We start from the raw sequence: 16,514 nt of genomic DNA, 5'->3' as shown, positions 1-16,514 counted from the left end.
TCTAGTACACTCTTATTGTACTCTTTCAAAATACCTCTCTGAAAGTGGGGAAGGGGACAGATAGCACCAATGAGGATTCCTGTATGCTTTGCATTAAATCACAGATCATTTCAGGACTATAACAGTGATCAGAGACAAAGTCTGTGAGAAAAGGATTGTATGTGTGAATCTCTAAATGCATAACCGATGCATGGCTTGGTGCTCACATCACGATTCACAATACTCACCCTAACATTAAAATGTTTGTAACCATGAACCATACATGCTCATTTGGACAGCTTAAATTGTTGGATGTGAGTATTAAATGGCTGCAACATCAGCCACTCAAATGGGGTACAAGGGCTCTTATGCTCCTTTTTTCTGAAGAATTTTAGACGAGGAAGGGCTGGGTCTCACCGTGGGCATGCCCAACCCAATACAAAAACATCTTTTGGGAATTATATCTACAGACAGGACATGATACCGCACAAAAGAGACACAACAAACAATGCGCAGAAAGGCTACACAGAAAGGATTGTACCTCTTATAAACTTTAGCCTGACCAGTAATAAGCTGATGAAGTGTTTTAAACAAAACTGGTTTCTAATGCATTGTAAAGGGTCCACAGTTCCTCAGCCACTACCTCCTCACTATTACGCAGGTCTCAGGGGTTATCTCGGCAAAGAAGAACAGGCCTATGATCTAACTGAGCTGGAATTAGCATCTCTTATTAGTGCTGACATGCAGCAAGTGAAAATCATGGCGTGGCCTAGTGGATGTACAATTTGAACCAACTTCTTTGATTGCTTAATGTGTTTACGTGTGGGCACAGTATGGAATGCTCATCAGAGTCACATACACAAAACATTATTATTATTTTTTTTGTTTTGTTTTTTGCATTTGTAAAGCGCACTGCAGCCCTTGGGCATTGAGGCACTATGAGAAGGCTTAGGGAGGCTTTATTCAGGGTTACAAGAATGCGGCCCCAGCAGAGACTTAAAGACAGAACTAGTTACGGTTAACAATGGACATTTTCATGACAGTTTCAACACAGTTAGGCAAAAAAAGCAGTACATTGTCAAGTTACAGTATATATAACACAGGTTGTCAGACAAAGAGTCTAGTTTTAATGGCCTTCCTGAAGGTTGCATGGGAGTCAATCCCCCTGATGGAAGGGGGAAGGGAGTTCCACAGTGTGGCTGCCATGTTAGGGAAGCGTTGCCACATTGCATTGTGCTATAGTATGGACATTGGGCACATCGGACAACAACAGGTATATGTGCTGTTACATGTAAGAGTGCCACATACACGTCATTAACCAACATGGTGGTGACTTGGGCCGTGCACAAATCATTGCTGCACACATATCACTGCACTGATTTGCCACGGTCTGTGGTCTGCACAGTGACATAATAAACCCTGCTTTCCTAATTAAGGTGCCAAGTCATATTGGGTTGCCATCTGGTGTGCATGCTAGGCCTTGGCTGGCTCTGGGTTGTTTAGAAAATGAAAAGACCTTTGATGCTAAGCTGATGCATTTTGTCCAAAGCAGACACTACAAGCAAATACATGTCAGTTAACCTTCCCAGGGATGCACCATATGTAACTAAAAAGTAATATTGGTGTATCAAATAAAGAGATATGAAAATAAAGAAAATAGTTTGACACTTTTCTGTGTGGCACGTTAATTCTCTTTGCAGAATGCATAGGTTTGATCAGCTAACTGATACTTGTGCTGGCCTGGTGGATAAAAATGCCCCATGTTCAGTTCTTAAAACAGAAATGTTAAGCACATACTGTATATAAACAATGGCTTGTTAAATGAGCCATCACTTATAAATTGCCCCACTTGAAAGGCTGTTAGCGCATCACTACACGCAACACGTTGCATGCCTTGTAACCCATTTAGTACTTATACGAGTGCGGGGCAGGAGGCTTTTGTTTACAGTCGTTCCTGATTCCCTTGCTTGAAGAATTCTTAATATTCGGCAGCTCACACCCTTGCTATTGTTAAAGTGAGTCTTCTGAAGGAATGTGAGCCGAGGTTAAATGTGCACCAAATGTGCTGCTTAAGTTGAATTTAATAATGTTTCTGTATGATGCGATGATAAAATGTTTTTGGCCTCTACCCTATTAGCCTTATGCATCAGTCAAGGGACATAAGCATTGCTTGAAATCAAACACGATTCAAGGTTAGAGTCTAATGGAGCCAAAAATAGATGATTAAAGTGGCTCAGCTTTCAGCACCTGTGGCAGTTCCCAAAAACAACTTTGCTTTAAGGAGACTGGCAAGGGTTAGTTGCCATTCGTCTGTTTTTTGGTTGTACTTGAAGTTTAAACAAACTCACCTTTCCTTCCATTGCTGAAGGGCAGGCCATTTCCATATGAACTGCAAGATTAAATGTTTGACCGTTGTTGATCCTTCCAAAATAATATACCACTTTTTTCATATAGCGCTTAATGGTGAATTCCTCCCACTATGAAGCGCTATAATAAAGGATGTAATTAATACCCATGTTAATGGTACCAAATGTATCAACATCAGAATAGGGCATGTCTACTCTGCCGGGGATTCAAACTTTGAAGTGCTATCACAATTCGAGGTAGATTCGTGAAAACCTGTGTGCCAACTTTTTCTTTCCTACTGAATGCTAGAGCTGGCGGGCTGCACTCAGCAGTCCCACTGTCTGAGGGAAAGGGGGAGACAGAACCGGTGAATGTCTGGGGCAGGCTCTTCAAAACCTCCCGGTCAAGGCAAAAGGACATACATTAGATGCCTGCAGCAAATATGCAAAGACTCTAGTATAGGCAAAGGCGAGACATAGCATTCGGCCACGGCTCCATACTGACACCATTTCAGCATTAACCTTGGGGTCATCTTCGTCTCCACACTCTCCTTCTCTCCTCACATCTCAGACGTCTCTAAGAAGTCACACTACCAGCTGCACCTCCTCCGAGGTATTCCACCTTTCCTCTCCATCCCCCAGAAGCTCACTGTCTCCAGAGCTCTGGTTCTCCCTAGGCTGGACTACTGCAACAGCCTCTTTCTAAATCTGCCTGCTTATACTCTCCGCTCTCTGCAATTTATCCAGAACAGGACTGCGAGACTTGTCCTTGGCCTCAATCCGTATCTCTCCAGGACTGAAATCTCTGCACTGGCTCCCAGTGCCTGCAAGAATCAAGTTCAAAACCCTCTGCATTGTCCACAATGCCTTCTAGGGCATGGGGCCTCAATACCTTCAACTCTCTCTTCCTAAATATCTTCCCTCTCAAGCTCTTCGCTCTTCCGCCTCAAACTCCTTTAGGGTCAGTCGCTTCTCCAAGCAACAAGTTGGTGGTAGATCTCTTTCTTCGGCTGGGGCCTCCCTCTGGAACAGCCACCATGCCTCCCTAAAAACCTGAGGAGAACCCTCTCCGGTTCCAGAAGCACCTAAAAACCTTTCTCTTTGCTTCTGCCTTTTCTCCTCCTCTCCCCTGCTGACCTCCTGGCTGAAAATGAATCTGCACTGGTTGCCCGGCCACCCTCTGTTCTTGGGCCCAGGTCCCTCCCCCACCAGTCACACACACCTGCACTGCCTGCCTGGCTACCCCCTCACTTGGGGACTGTTTCTGTATCCCTACAGTCCCACTACCAGCACTTGACACCTGATGTCTGCACTTACCTTCGCACTTGCCACCTGCTGGCCGTTACCTTACCTACTGTTATTATTCTTTGCCATGTACTGCACTGTCCTCTCCCCCCGCACTTTCTCCCTTTCCCCATCCCATGCACTTGCGCAATCTGAATGACACCTGGCCTAGTAGGATCGTTGTCTGTCCTCCCTTTGTTCCCCCTCCCTTAGCTTGTTGCGCCTTGAAACACTTGTGTATAGGTGCGTTATAAATGCCATATCATATCATATCATATCATATCATAAGGTAAGCAAAGCAAACTGCTGCATCTTGCCACCCCTTGATAGTGGATAGAATTTAGGGTACAATACTTGCATTTAACTTTTCAGGGAGAAGCACTCGGCACCCAAGGTCAAGATGGCAAAGGAGGGCTCTGGCTCACTGAGTCTGGCTGTGGCTGGTCCTTGATCCGATCCGTTTCATCCGCAATTTCCGTGTCACTGCCAACGGACACAGACAGGGACAGCAGGTCAAGAAAGGGCAGGCTGCCCAGCCCTCATCAATCTCCCTGTGGCAGTCAATGCACTCTGCAAAGTATGAGCTGGAGGAGGGCACGTGCCCAGACATGGGGCCTGGCTGCATGGCGGCAGCGCCACACAGGGAAGTGAAATGAAGCAACAAATGTTGCTATTTGCTGCCCTGAGCTGACACTGCAGTGCTAGCACTACATTATAATTTATATAAAAATGAATGTGGCTGCAGGAGATGAAATAATGCAGAGAAAGACTGCTGTCTCTGATTGCATGCACTCGCCACTCAGACTGGCCCCCTGTATGACTGGTGGTGGTAGGCCGACCGAGTTTGTTGAGTCCTACAGTGTCAAATGAAGATTCAGCAGCCATGATGAATGACTGCTGGCATAGAGGTGTCTCATGCCACAAAATCAAACCTATTACGCTTTCTTGTGGGATCAGGGTTATGCTTGCACGGCCCACTTTTCCATGGAACATGACTAAATTCCACTTATTCTTGCAGTCACTGCCTCTCTCCAATGGTTTTTCAACCACCATCTGTTTCGTCATTGACCGTGACCCTGTTCCCTCTCAGTGACCCTGCTCCCTCTCTGTGACTCTGCTCCCTTTCCCGTTCCTCCACTCTCCATGTTCAGTGTCCACACTGCCGTGCCGTGCTACTGGTCTCCACTGGTTTCAGTGCAGAGTAATGAGAGCCGCCGAAAGCTTGTCCACGGAATTAAAGCCACGAAATGATGACCGTGTCCCGTCATGTGAGATTAGTCGGTACTGTCTTTTTAGGCATCTGTTTGCAGATGCACTCGTATGGGAAATGGAAAACGACAACTACAGAAATGCGAGTGCAGATGGCTTAAACTTCTAGAGCTTTGTGAAGGCATCACACGTGACATGCAATGGCTTGCCAGCTAGTGCCTTCCTTCTGGAGGGGACGGCGAATGTTTCTTTTTTTAGATTGGAAATATACAGCAAAGCAATGACTCCTCTTACAAATCTTAACTGACGCGTACTTATTTAGCACTCAGAGCAACTCCTGCAGAAGATTAATGGGCATTTCTTGCATTTGTGAAGTGAAGAATGTTTGCTGCTTTGCGTTTTGTATTGTGCTTTTTCCTTATTTACCTCGAGATACCTGTGACAACAAAGAAAGACAGGGATGAAGTTCTGGAAGCCCTGTGGCAGAGGGTAGGGCATCCTTCTACCCAACGTTATTAAGGAAATGCCTGATTGGTTTCATGGTTCGGCCCCATTTTAACATAATTTTTCTTCACTCCCAAGGAAGGTCAGCGGGAGTTCATTTGAGCTGAAGCTTCCTTGAAGCATTTAGTTTCATTGAAGGGGACACTTTCTTCGCTTTTAACAAATATCTTTATGTCATTTAACTGCAAACTGTTAATTAACTAAGCACTTCAGGCTCAGAAACAGGGCAAACCTTCACATTGCAAAGTTTAAATCCCATGGTGCCACATGGCTCAGCCAGTGTGTGTGTTATGAAAAGGTACGGACGCTAAACTGTGAAAGATAAATGTACTTTTAACTTCTTTTTTTTAATGAAATGCAGACTAGCAGACTGCTGGTACGGCGCCCCCTAGCAGCTGACTGACATCAGGTATCCGCCTGATCTGCCTGACACAAAGACCGGCCCTGAGGCCAAAGTAGCGCTGGAGCAACTCTGGCGGGTGCGCAAAGAATTGACATTCTCTGAGTCTGTGCTCCTGCTGAGTGGAGACAGGATTGTGGTCCCCCAGGCCAAGGTTCAGCAAATCATCGCCCTGGCGCACCAGGGTCATCAAGGCGCCCCCAAAACAAAGGCTCGTCTCCGCCAAAAGGTGTGGTTCCCGGAGCTGGAAAGGAGGGTGGAGGAGTTTGTGTCGTCTTGTGTGTGATGCCAGGCTGCTTCACCAGCCCAGCGCGAACCATCCATCGAAACGATGCCCCGAGGGACCAGGCCAGGGGAAGTGGTTCATGCTGACTGTGGGTCCACAACCAGGGGCACTCACTTCCTAGTAGTGGTGGACGAGTGGTCTCGGTACCCCGAGGTCGAGTTTGTGGAGTCGGTGGTGTTCGACAAGGTGGTGATAGCACTGGAGAAGATCTTTGCCACCAACGGTCTACCCACTGTCCTGTGCTCCGACAATGGGGCGCCCTTCAAGGAGAGAGCTTCGCAGACCTCATGAAGGACTACGGCATCCATCATAGAAAGGTCACTCCACTCTGGCCTAGGGCCAACGGGGAGGCAGAGCGCATGATGCGCACACTAAACAAAGTGTTTAGGATCGCTCACGGAAAGGGCGAGTGCCTACAAAGGGCGCTGTATGTGTTCCTGCGAGGATACCGGATGACACCCCACTCCTCTACGGGTGTGGCACCAGCAGAGGCACTGTTCCAGCGTTGCCCGAGAGACATTATACCTGAAGTGGGGGACCGAGAGCCGGCTGTCATTGACAATGATCAGGTGGAAGAGAAGAGAAGGGCAAGGACTGAAATGGAAAACAACAGAAGAGGTCTGAGACCCCCAAGGATTGCTCCTGGAGACGAATTGCTGGTGCGGAATCGTCACCCACAGGGCAAATTGTCTCTCACGTATGAACCGGCCCCTTTGGACGTGGTGGCGGTCAAGGGGTCCATGGTGACCGCATCCGATTGAACAACATCAGTGACTAGGAATGCCAGCTTCTTTAAGAGACTGGGTGAGCCGAGGGCGGAGGCCATAGAGGACATGGACCTCGAAGAAGCACCGGACGAAGGAGGGGGTCAAACCCCCAGAGTGGACTCGCCGGCCCGTGGGGGGCCAAGCGAAGGGACACCGACCAGAGAGGCTGGCAGGAGGTACCCCCTGAGAACAGGGCGTGGGAAACCGGCCCGCCTTACAGACTATGTGACAGACTGAGATGGGAAGGCTGGCTGGTAGTTCAGTCCAGGCCGTTTGGGCAAAGTGCCATTGGGGGATCCAGGGTGGCTGCTAATAAACGGGGGACATGTGGGTGCTCTAATGTGTGCTGTTAAATGTGTGGCAGTTGAGACCTTCCTTTTTCAAGTTTTGTTGTTATGGAAAAGGAGGAGTGTGGCGCTGGCCCTTTAAGGGCACGCACGCAACGGGGTGACGTTCACTCCATCGCGTGCGCTGTATAAATAAACGGGGCGTTCCCGGCGGCCGCAGAGCCACCGGGGAGCCCACACCAGCAACATCACGTCTCCGTGTCAGTGTGTGTATGCGAATGGGGGGCTCACGGTAATGCAGTCTGAGTAACTGCTAACAATGACCTGTATCGACATGTTGCATATCATGACGTCCTGACCATGGTTGTCCTTGCCACGTGCTGGCGTGGAATGAGCCTCTTGCCTGTGTTACAGGGGGCAGCAGATTGTGAAAACCCGAGGCGTGGGTAGTGCCAATATTGCTGTACATCATTGCTAATCAAAACGCACTGTATACCTTCAAAGAACAGTCTATGAATATTCACAATAGTGAGCACTGAGTAGGATTTCTGATTTAAATTTACACTTTTATTTCCTACTTTCTGTTTCTATTTTATACTAGTTTATGATTTTATTTTAGATAATTAAGTTCTGTATGTTTTTATTCTGTGTTGGATAAGAATGATGTGCCTTATTTTTCTGTTAAAACTATTAAAACATTCTAACTTGCACTAACAAAATACCTTTCAAATACTTCCATTGAGAGAGACAAAACATGGATTTATATATCAGCATTCACACGATCATATTCTGCCACCTTGTGGCTAAAATAGAGATCTGCAGTTAAAACTAGAGATTCGTATATGTTTCTCTTTCTATTAAATTACTTGGCACACAAACTCTAAATAAAGGAAATCCACGCATTAAAATTAAATAACTATGCATATTTAATAATAGAATAATAGGGACCGTTTTTCTGGAAGAGAACATGTTCTCCATCTTGCAGATCGTAGCCGGCAGTGACTTCCTGAACAAAAAACAAGGGGGTTCCTGGGAGTCCCTCCCTCTGCCAGACATTAGTCCCGGTTATGAGAGCCATTCTTTAGCTCACTTTCTTTCACAGAGGAGAAATATCCAAAACATATCAGTCTTTGTCCTGACCTGGGGCAGTCCAGCACAGAAATGCTAGGCAATTCTCCTCTGAGCAAGAGTACGAACAGCAACCCCAGACACGTGTTTCGTTCTGGTTGGACCTCATCAGTAGGGTGGAGCTGTGCCTCTCTAAGAATAGTGAGCAAGGGGCAGGGTCGGATTGGCCCCTCGGCCCGTGGCCGGGCCGAAATCGTCACTGGGGCGTGGGGGCTGATTTCTGGCCATGCCGGGGCCGATTTGGAAAAAATTAAATTGAAAAAAAAAAGTGTTCCCATTTTTTTTCTTTCAAAAAGCCTTTAATCCTTTTTAGGTAGAAAAATGAGAACCAACACAGGTTGGGTGCTATTGTATGCATATTTGTTCCATAAAAAAAGAGCTTAAGCGTAAGTGCTATACAATAACATATTATAATTTGGCCTTGGACATCTGGTGGGATTCACAGTAATTTAGTGTACTTAGGAACAATGCTATTTGATGCCACTTCCTGTTTGTCAAGGGGTGAAAGTTCATGTTTCATTGCTTCCCGGGATGTCTCTTTGGGTTGGGGTCAAATGACATCAATTCTGGTGATGTCATTAGAGGACAAGGGTCGTGAGGCAAGGGATGGGCCACTTTTTTGAGGCGAGGGGTGGGCCACTTTTTTTGGGGTGACCGGGCCTATTCCTTGTCCTAGTCGGACCCTGGCAAGGGGTCCACGTTTGGATTCCCCCTCGGGTCTCGTAACCGGGACTAATGTCCGGCAGATGGACTCCCAGGACGCCCCTTGTTTTTTGCAGTTACTTCCTGAAGCCAGATTACCTAAACTTTTCCATTGTGCAGCAAAATGGAACAAATGCGTTCAGCACCAGTTTTGTTGGTTGAATAATAGGGAATGGAGCAAGCAGATTTTGCTGCAATCTGCATTTCCTAAAAGTGTTTTCACTGGGGGAAAAACGAAGCAGTCTTTTAATGTTATATACCAAACATAATGCAAACACAGTGGCCCTCATTACAAGTCAGGCGTTAAGGGTTTAACGGCGCCGTCGGCGCCGTTAACCCTTAACGCCTGATTCACATTTGAATGCCTGCTTTTTGCAGGCGTTAAAGTCCAAGGCGCTAAGCGACCTTGGTGCTAATTACGGCACCGTAATTTACGGTGCCGTAATTAGCGCCTTCCCCATCCCCATTATGCCCTATGGGGCAAAAATGGGAATGGGGAAGGGCAAATGGTGAATGGGGAATTACCGCCCCACTCACCTTGGAATGGGGCGGTAATTCCGCCATCCACCATGGCGGAATCCGGCATGGACCATGGTGCTAATAGCACCATGGTCCACCGCCGGACTTGTAATGAGGGCCAGTGTAATTCATTACTTTCCTAGTGTGAACATTTTTAGATAATACGGATTGGGACAAAACGGGGTTGCTCCATTCTGCATTATTTAAACTTTGCCATTAGGCAAAAGAGTGCACCAAATACATGTAGCAGAGAATCTGCTGCTTGTGTGATAGGGAACGGAGCAAACAGGATTTGTCCTAATCCGTGTTATCTACAAATGCTTTCACTAGGGAAAGAATTAACCAGACCATCTTTTTTTAACTATATTTGCTGCTTGATATAGAGGTAAACACATGTATTTTTATTTTATGTAGCTAATTTTCTGTAAACCTATTTAGATAATAAGGATTAAGGCACCTGTTTGCGCCATTTCCACAGCACACATGGTGCAGAATCCACCTGCTCAATTTTTAGCAACACCGCAAATGTTAGAGAATCTGTCCCCAGATGGGAAGAGGTGGGCAAGACCCAGAATTCATGGGAGAACCAAGCTAGAGGTCAGCTGGGGGTCTGGGCTGCCTCTAAGAGCCATCAGAAGCAAGTTTCAGAATGTTTGCAGCACATTGTTTTATACATCATACAACTAACATACCTAGAATAACATGTCACAGTCATTGTGGCTATCATTTAAAAAAAAAATGATTTACTTGACACAATCGTTTTTACAATTTTTGCAAGAAGAGAAACTCCTTCTTTCTCCTATCTTGAGGTTTCGAAATAAAAGTTTGTGAACAATGTAATTTAGTTCTTTAGGTCTGGCTTCCCATCTAGTTGTTTGAGAGGCTTAGCAACCATTTTCCAATTTCCAGAATTAGGTTACCCCAGCCGATTCCAGACCAACGTTCTGAAGAAATTGTGCAATGGCGATCACAAGTTTCGTGCTTTTGCCATTCATCAAACGACTCCACAAAAACTCCCCATCGTAGTTCTGTGAATCCTTAAACGGTTGTCCCATTTATGTAAGTCTCTTTGTGGATGTTCCTGAGCAGGACAGTAGCAAATGTCTTATCGTTTCCACTTTGTCCTTGCAATCACAATGTCGACAGTTATTATGCTTTGAACTTCCTCTCACCTCCAATATCTCATTTGTTTTCAGTATGTTTAGGCGTGCTCTCAAGAACGTTGTTCTAAGCTTCCTATTAGGAAATTTTGACAGGTATTTCATTGTTGTATTCACTTTTTGTGTGTTCATTGGTAAGTGAGTTGTTAGCTTGTTCTTGGAGGCAGCCTCTAATGTTTGAATCCAGTCCCACTCTTTTAATCGTTTGTTCGTTTTCATTGGATTGTTTTCAAGTTCCTGCTCAGTTCAAGACAATCTCTTGCAATAATATTAGGCTCTTTTTCGCCCATTGGGACAGCATTTCGTTTTTGCCGCTTTCTCTTTTAATGTACTTAAAAGCATGATGTTTGCTTAGGTTCCCAAGTCCTTTCCGAAACCAGATTGGAAGGGGTCCATGCACTCCGAGGACTTGACCCAGGCTTGAAATGTATCCAGTAATAAGGACACAAAGAGTTTCCCAAGGACATCCAACGGTGCTATTGGACGATAATTTCCTTGGTTCCCTTTGTCGCCCTTTTTGTAGATTGGGACCACGTTTGCCCTTTTCCATGATTCTGGGATTGAATGAGCCAACACGCAGGTGTTTATTATCTCAGCAATAAGGTGTGCCCAATCTTCTGTTTTTTTTTTCAAGTCCATGTTTGTGACCCCGTCGGGTCCTGGCCCTCTTGAATTTTTTATTTAGGTGATTTTTGTTAAGATCAAAGCTTTATCATACTCGACATTCCAAGTTTTTGACGATGATGGATGGTAATTGTTTGGATCAGTCAACAGTTTCGGAAAAAGATCTGTAAAGTATGCCACCCATTTTATGTCCCCAACGTTCTTTGAGAGGGCGTCCTGAGGAACATTGGCAGATGAAGCTATTAACGACCAAAAGTCTTTAGATTGTTTCCCACAGATGGTTCGGAGCATAAATTCTGAATCTTTTTGGTATAAAGATATTCTGTAGGATTTTATCAAATTTTTATATACCTTGGATGATTGTTTGGCTATCTCCAGGTTTTCCACAGTTGGAGTAGTTTTTGTCCCGTCTTATTTTTTGTCACATGTCCTTCCTTTTTGCAACCAAGATTAAGTTCTTTTCATGTAGGTGTTGCTTTGTATTCGTTTTTTGCTTTTTGCATGGTTGTTGGTATGGGGTAGCAAAGGGCGATCATCAACCTTGACTGTTCCAGGAAGGCTTTCATTACCATACTTTGCTGTGTGGTATTGTTCTATGATTTGATTTATGGAGGTGCTCGTTAATCTTAACTGCGTGCCGCGATTGGAGATTTTGATTGAGGTTTCCATTTGTTTTCTCCTTGAAATTGTTGCTGCTGCCCATGAAGTGACCAACATATTGTGGTCGCTGTTTGCAGTTCTCATCACTTCAAATGATGATACCAATGACAATAAACTTTTGGACACGCAGATGTGATCGAGTGTGGCCTCCCGACCATCATGTTCCCAAGTAGGAATAAAGGGCTTGTTTGAAGCCTTTACAGAATATAGGTTGTGGAGGTCTCTCGAGTCCGTAAGGTTAGTCCACTGAGTTCCTCTTTGGACGGAACCTGCTGTTTTTGCCTCGTGATTTACAGTCTCATCTTGGTCTCTGCTCTGGTCTGATCCTCGCTATAATGTAAAATATATGTAACCCAAAATGGACTTGCTACATAGGCATTTTGTTAGAACATTGTACGTCACAAGGAATGCAAATTAAGCTGCTTGCATTCACTGCAATCTCAGTTCAGACACTACAATAATTAGTTTGCCTTTTGATTTGAATATTTCCATACATTTATTAGACTTCTTTAGTTTTTAAGGATGGAAACAGTCCATAATCTACTACTCACAGAGCAGAACTGTCCCCCATATGATACATACATTTGTGCACTCACTACTATTCAAACAGCAGACCTATCTCCCAGAATACACATACTTTCATGAGATTGATACTACTCAAAAGGTAGAACTATCCCTCAGATTACACATAATTTTATGAGTTCACTACTATTCAAACAGCAGAACTATCCCCCAGATTACACATACTTTTATGAGCTCGCTACTACTCAAAACAACAGAACTATCCCCCTATTACACATACTTTTATGGGCTTGCTACTACTCAAACAGCAGAATTATCCCCAGATTACACATACTTTTGTGAGCTCACTACTACTCAAACAGCTCGCTACTGCTCAAAGAGCAGAACTATCCCCCAGATTACACATACTTTTGTGAACTTGCTACTACTCAAAGAGCAAAACTGTCCCTTAGACTACACATACTTTTATGAGTGCCCTACTACTCAAAGGGCAGGATAGTCCTCCAGATTACACATGCTATTATGAGATTGCTACTACTCAGCGAGCAGAACTATCCCACAGATTACACATACTTTCATGCGATCACTAGTACTCAAACAGTAGAACTATCCCTCAGATTACACATACTTTTATGAGCTCACTACTACTCAAACAGCTCGCTACTGCTCAAAGAGCAGAACTATCCCCCAGATTACACATACTTTTGTGAACTTGCTACTACTCAAAGAGCAAAACTGTCCCTTAGACTACACATACTTTTATGAGTGCCCTACTACTCAAAGGGCAGGATAGTCCTCCAGATTACACATGCTATTATGAGATTGCTACTACTCAGCGAGCAGAACTATCCCACAGATTACACATACTTTCATGCGATCACTAGTACTCAAACAGTAGAACTATCCCTCAGATTACACATACTTTTATGAGCTCACTACTACTCAAACAGCAGAACTATCCCCCGGATTACACTTACTTTTATGATGTCGCTACTACTCAAAGAACAGAACTATCCCCCTATTACACATACTTTTATGAGCTTGCTACTACTCAAACAGCAGAATTATCCCCAGATTACACATACTTTTGTGAGCTCGCTACTACTCAAACAGCTCGCTACTGCTCAAAGAGCAGAACTATCCCCCAGATTACACATACTTTTGTGAACTTGCTACTACTCAAAGAGCAAAACTGTCCCTTAGACTACACATACTTTTATGAGTGCCCTACTACTCAAAGGGCAGGATAGTCCTCCAGATTACACATGCTATTATGAGATTGCTACTACTCAGCGAGCAGAACTATCCCACAGATTACACATACTTTCATGCGATCACTAGTACTCAAACAGTAGAACTATCCCTCAGATTACACATACTTTTATGAGCTCACTACTACTCAAACAGCTCGCTACTGCTCAAAGAGCAGAACTATCCCCCAGATTACACATACTTTTGTGAACTTGCTACTACTCAAAGAGCAAAACTGTCCCTTAGACTACACATACTTTTATGAGTGCCCTACTACTCAAAGGGCAGGATAGTCCTCCAGATTACACATGCTATTATGAGATTGCTACTACTCAGCGAGCAGAACTATCCCACAGATTACACATACTTTCATGCGATCACTAGTACTCAAACAGTAGAACTATCCCTCAGATTACACATACTTTTATGAGCTCACTACTACTCAAACAGCAGAACTATCCCCCGGATTACACTTACTTTTATGATGTCGCTACTACTCAAAGAACAGAACTATCCCCCTATTACACATACTTTTATGAGCTTGCTACTACTCAAACAGCAGAATTATCCCCAGATTACACATACTTTTGTGAGCTCGCTACTACTCAAACAGCTCGCTACTGCTCAAAGAGCAGAACTATCCCCCAGATTACACATACTTTTGTGAACTTGCTACTACTCAAAGAGCAAAACTGTCCCTTAGACTACACATACTTTTATGAGTGCCCTACTACTCAAAGGGCAGGATAGTCCTCCAGATTACACATGCTATTATGAGATTGCTACTACTCAGCGAGCAGAACTATCCCACAGATTACACATACTTTCATAAAATCACTAGTACTCAAACAGTAGAACTATCCCTCAGATTACACATACTTTTATGAGATTCATACTACTCAAAGAACAGAACTATCCCTCAGATTACACATACTTTTATGAGCTCACTACTACTCAAACAGCAGAACTATCCCTCAGATTACACATACTTTTATGAGCTCACTACTACTCAAACAGCAGAACTATCCCCCGGATTACACTTACTTTTATGATGTCGCTACTACTCAAAGAACAGAACTATCCCCGAGATTACACATACTTTCATGAGATCACTAGTACTCGAACACATACTTGTATGAGCTAGGTACTACTCAAACAGTAGAACTATCCCTCAGATTGCACATACTTTTATGAGCTCGCTACTACGCAAACAGCAAAATTATCCCCCAGATTGCACAGTCTGGCAGCACAGTATTTTATATGATTCATATCATGAATGCCCTGCGTTATTCTGGATGTGCGCATTGCATAAATTGTCAGTGCCTGATGATAGCATGATCAGGGCATTGCTCAGTGACTTATCTGACATGCCAGTGTCATGTGGGGCGGCGGCCACACATTACACCACTCTCCATTCATGCTTCTGTCCTTGCTCTGAACATATTTTACTATGTGACGGTTCCATGTCCAGATCCCTGCAGGAAGTAAACCCCTTTCTCAGTGTCACCCAGCTATACCCTTCATTGCCTCGCCACTGGTGCGACCATGCATGCAGCAAATCATTCATAGGATGACCCTTTGGCACACAGCTCTGCTTCGTCACTGGTAGGTCAGCACCATCTGTTGCACAGGCCATGACCCACACCACACCCCTGTGCCTTTTCTCAGACCCTGTTTTAATGGAAGTAGACACATGATGCAGTGTTTGTGCTGAAAATGTATAATGTAGACTTAACATAAGACAAATGAAAAATCAGAAACATTAGAGGAATCCTAAGCCCAACAGTACTGTTATACCCAAGTCCACTTAGAACTGTGTACATAATGACAGCTTGCCACAGCCGCTAGTGGACATGCATCTTACTCTGGCAGCGGCCCCCTCACCCCAACATCTGGTACAGTCACATGGACCACAGCAGGTGTCTCATGGATTGTTACACTTGCCTCCGCTGGCACCACAGCGAGGTTATTGCTGTGGCTGGATGACATTACCCTGGCATCAGCATACGCCACCGGGGATGCTGCAGTGTGATTTTCCAGGAAATACTGCCTCAGCAGCTCTGCACCGTCTGTTGCCGGGCATGGTATAATTCTGACAACTCAGCTATTTACACCCTGTGGATTTCTGCCAACTAAATCACTTTGGCACTCTCGGTATCTGTGGCCTTGGGTACCATGACTCACCAGGTACTGGATACTTCTGAACCAATGTTGAGCTTATCAATGAAAGCTGGCTGAGGATGGCGACTTGAGGCTGGCACATCTCTTCATCCTAGCTCATGAAGTCATATGGAGCAGGCAGATTGGTGCAGGCTCAGCAGAGCACACCTTGTGGCATGTCAGGGACCAGTGTTCCAAGTTGCGACCAGCAGGGTTGTGTTAGTCCCTCCTCATCATCCTGGGGATCCACTGGACATTTAGTGGTGCCTCTCATTCGGGTATTGTTTGGAATGTTGGCCTTTGCGGCACAGGGACAATGCTCCCAGCAGGGTCATCTTCATCGTCCTCCTCTCAATAGGTGGCATGTCCTGCTATGGGTCTACCACTGAGGTGTCTTGTGGTGCAGCATCTGTGTGAAAGAGTGATGAATTAATGACATTCATCTGTGCATGTCTGTGTTGGATCATACTCAGGAATACATTTCTGCATTTGAACCACATAACTATTCTTGGGTAGGTTAGGCCCATCAGAGTTCCTTCCATTAAACATAATATACATTGCATATAAATTTAACCCTCGGTCGGGAGGAAAAAAGCAGGGATAAAGAAAAAAGGGAATCGGGTCCCCAATGCAAGCCGTGCCGGGGACCCAAAAGTATTTAAAAGGTTAGAGTAAGGGACCCTCGCACATGGGCATGCAAGGGTCCCTTTGCTCTAAAGAGAAAAAA

At 44.9% G+C, this 16,514-nt stretch overlaps 1 long non-coding RNA gene across 1 annotated transcript in view; it reads right to left on the bottom strand.

Annotated features, from left to right (window-relative positions):
- LOC138493338 (uncharacterized) overlaps positions 1-16,196 on the bottom strand; it is a 113,924-nt gene extending 97,728 nt beyond the window's left edge. The window contains exon 1 of the long non-coding RNA XR_011276385.1: positions 15,812-16,196. This is a non-coding gene — a long non-coding RNA (uncharacterized lncRNA). The remainder of the gene's footprint in view (positions 1-15,811) is intronic.
- Between the last annotated feature and the right edge of the window lie 318 nt (positions 16,197-16,514).

The sequence above is a fragment of the Ambystoma mexicanum genome, chromosome 10, assembly GCF_040938575.1.
Source record: "Ambystoma mexicanum isolate Mex_15411 chromosome 10, UKY_AmexF1_1, whole genome shotgun sequence".
NCBI classification, from domain to species: Eukaryota; Metazoa; Chordata; class Amphibia; order Caudata; family Ambystomatidae; genus Ambystoma; species Ambystoma mexicanum.
The sequence above is the reverse complement of the archived record's forward strand: the minus strand, read 5'-3'. Positions and strand labels throughout refer to the sequence as shown.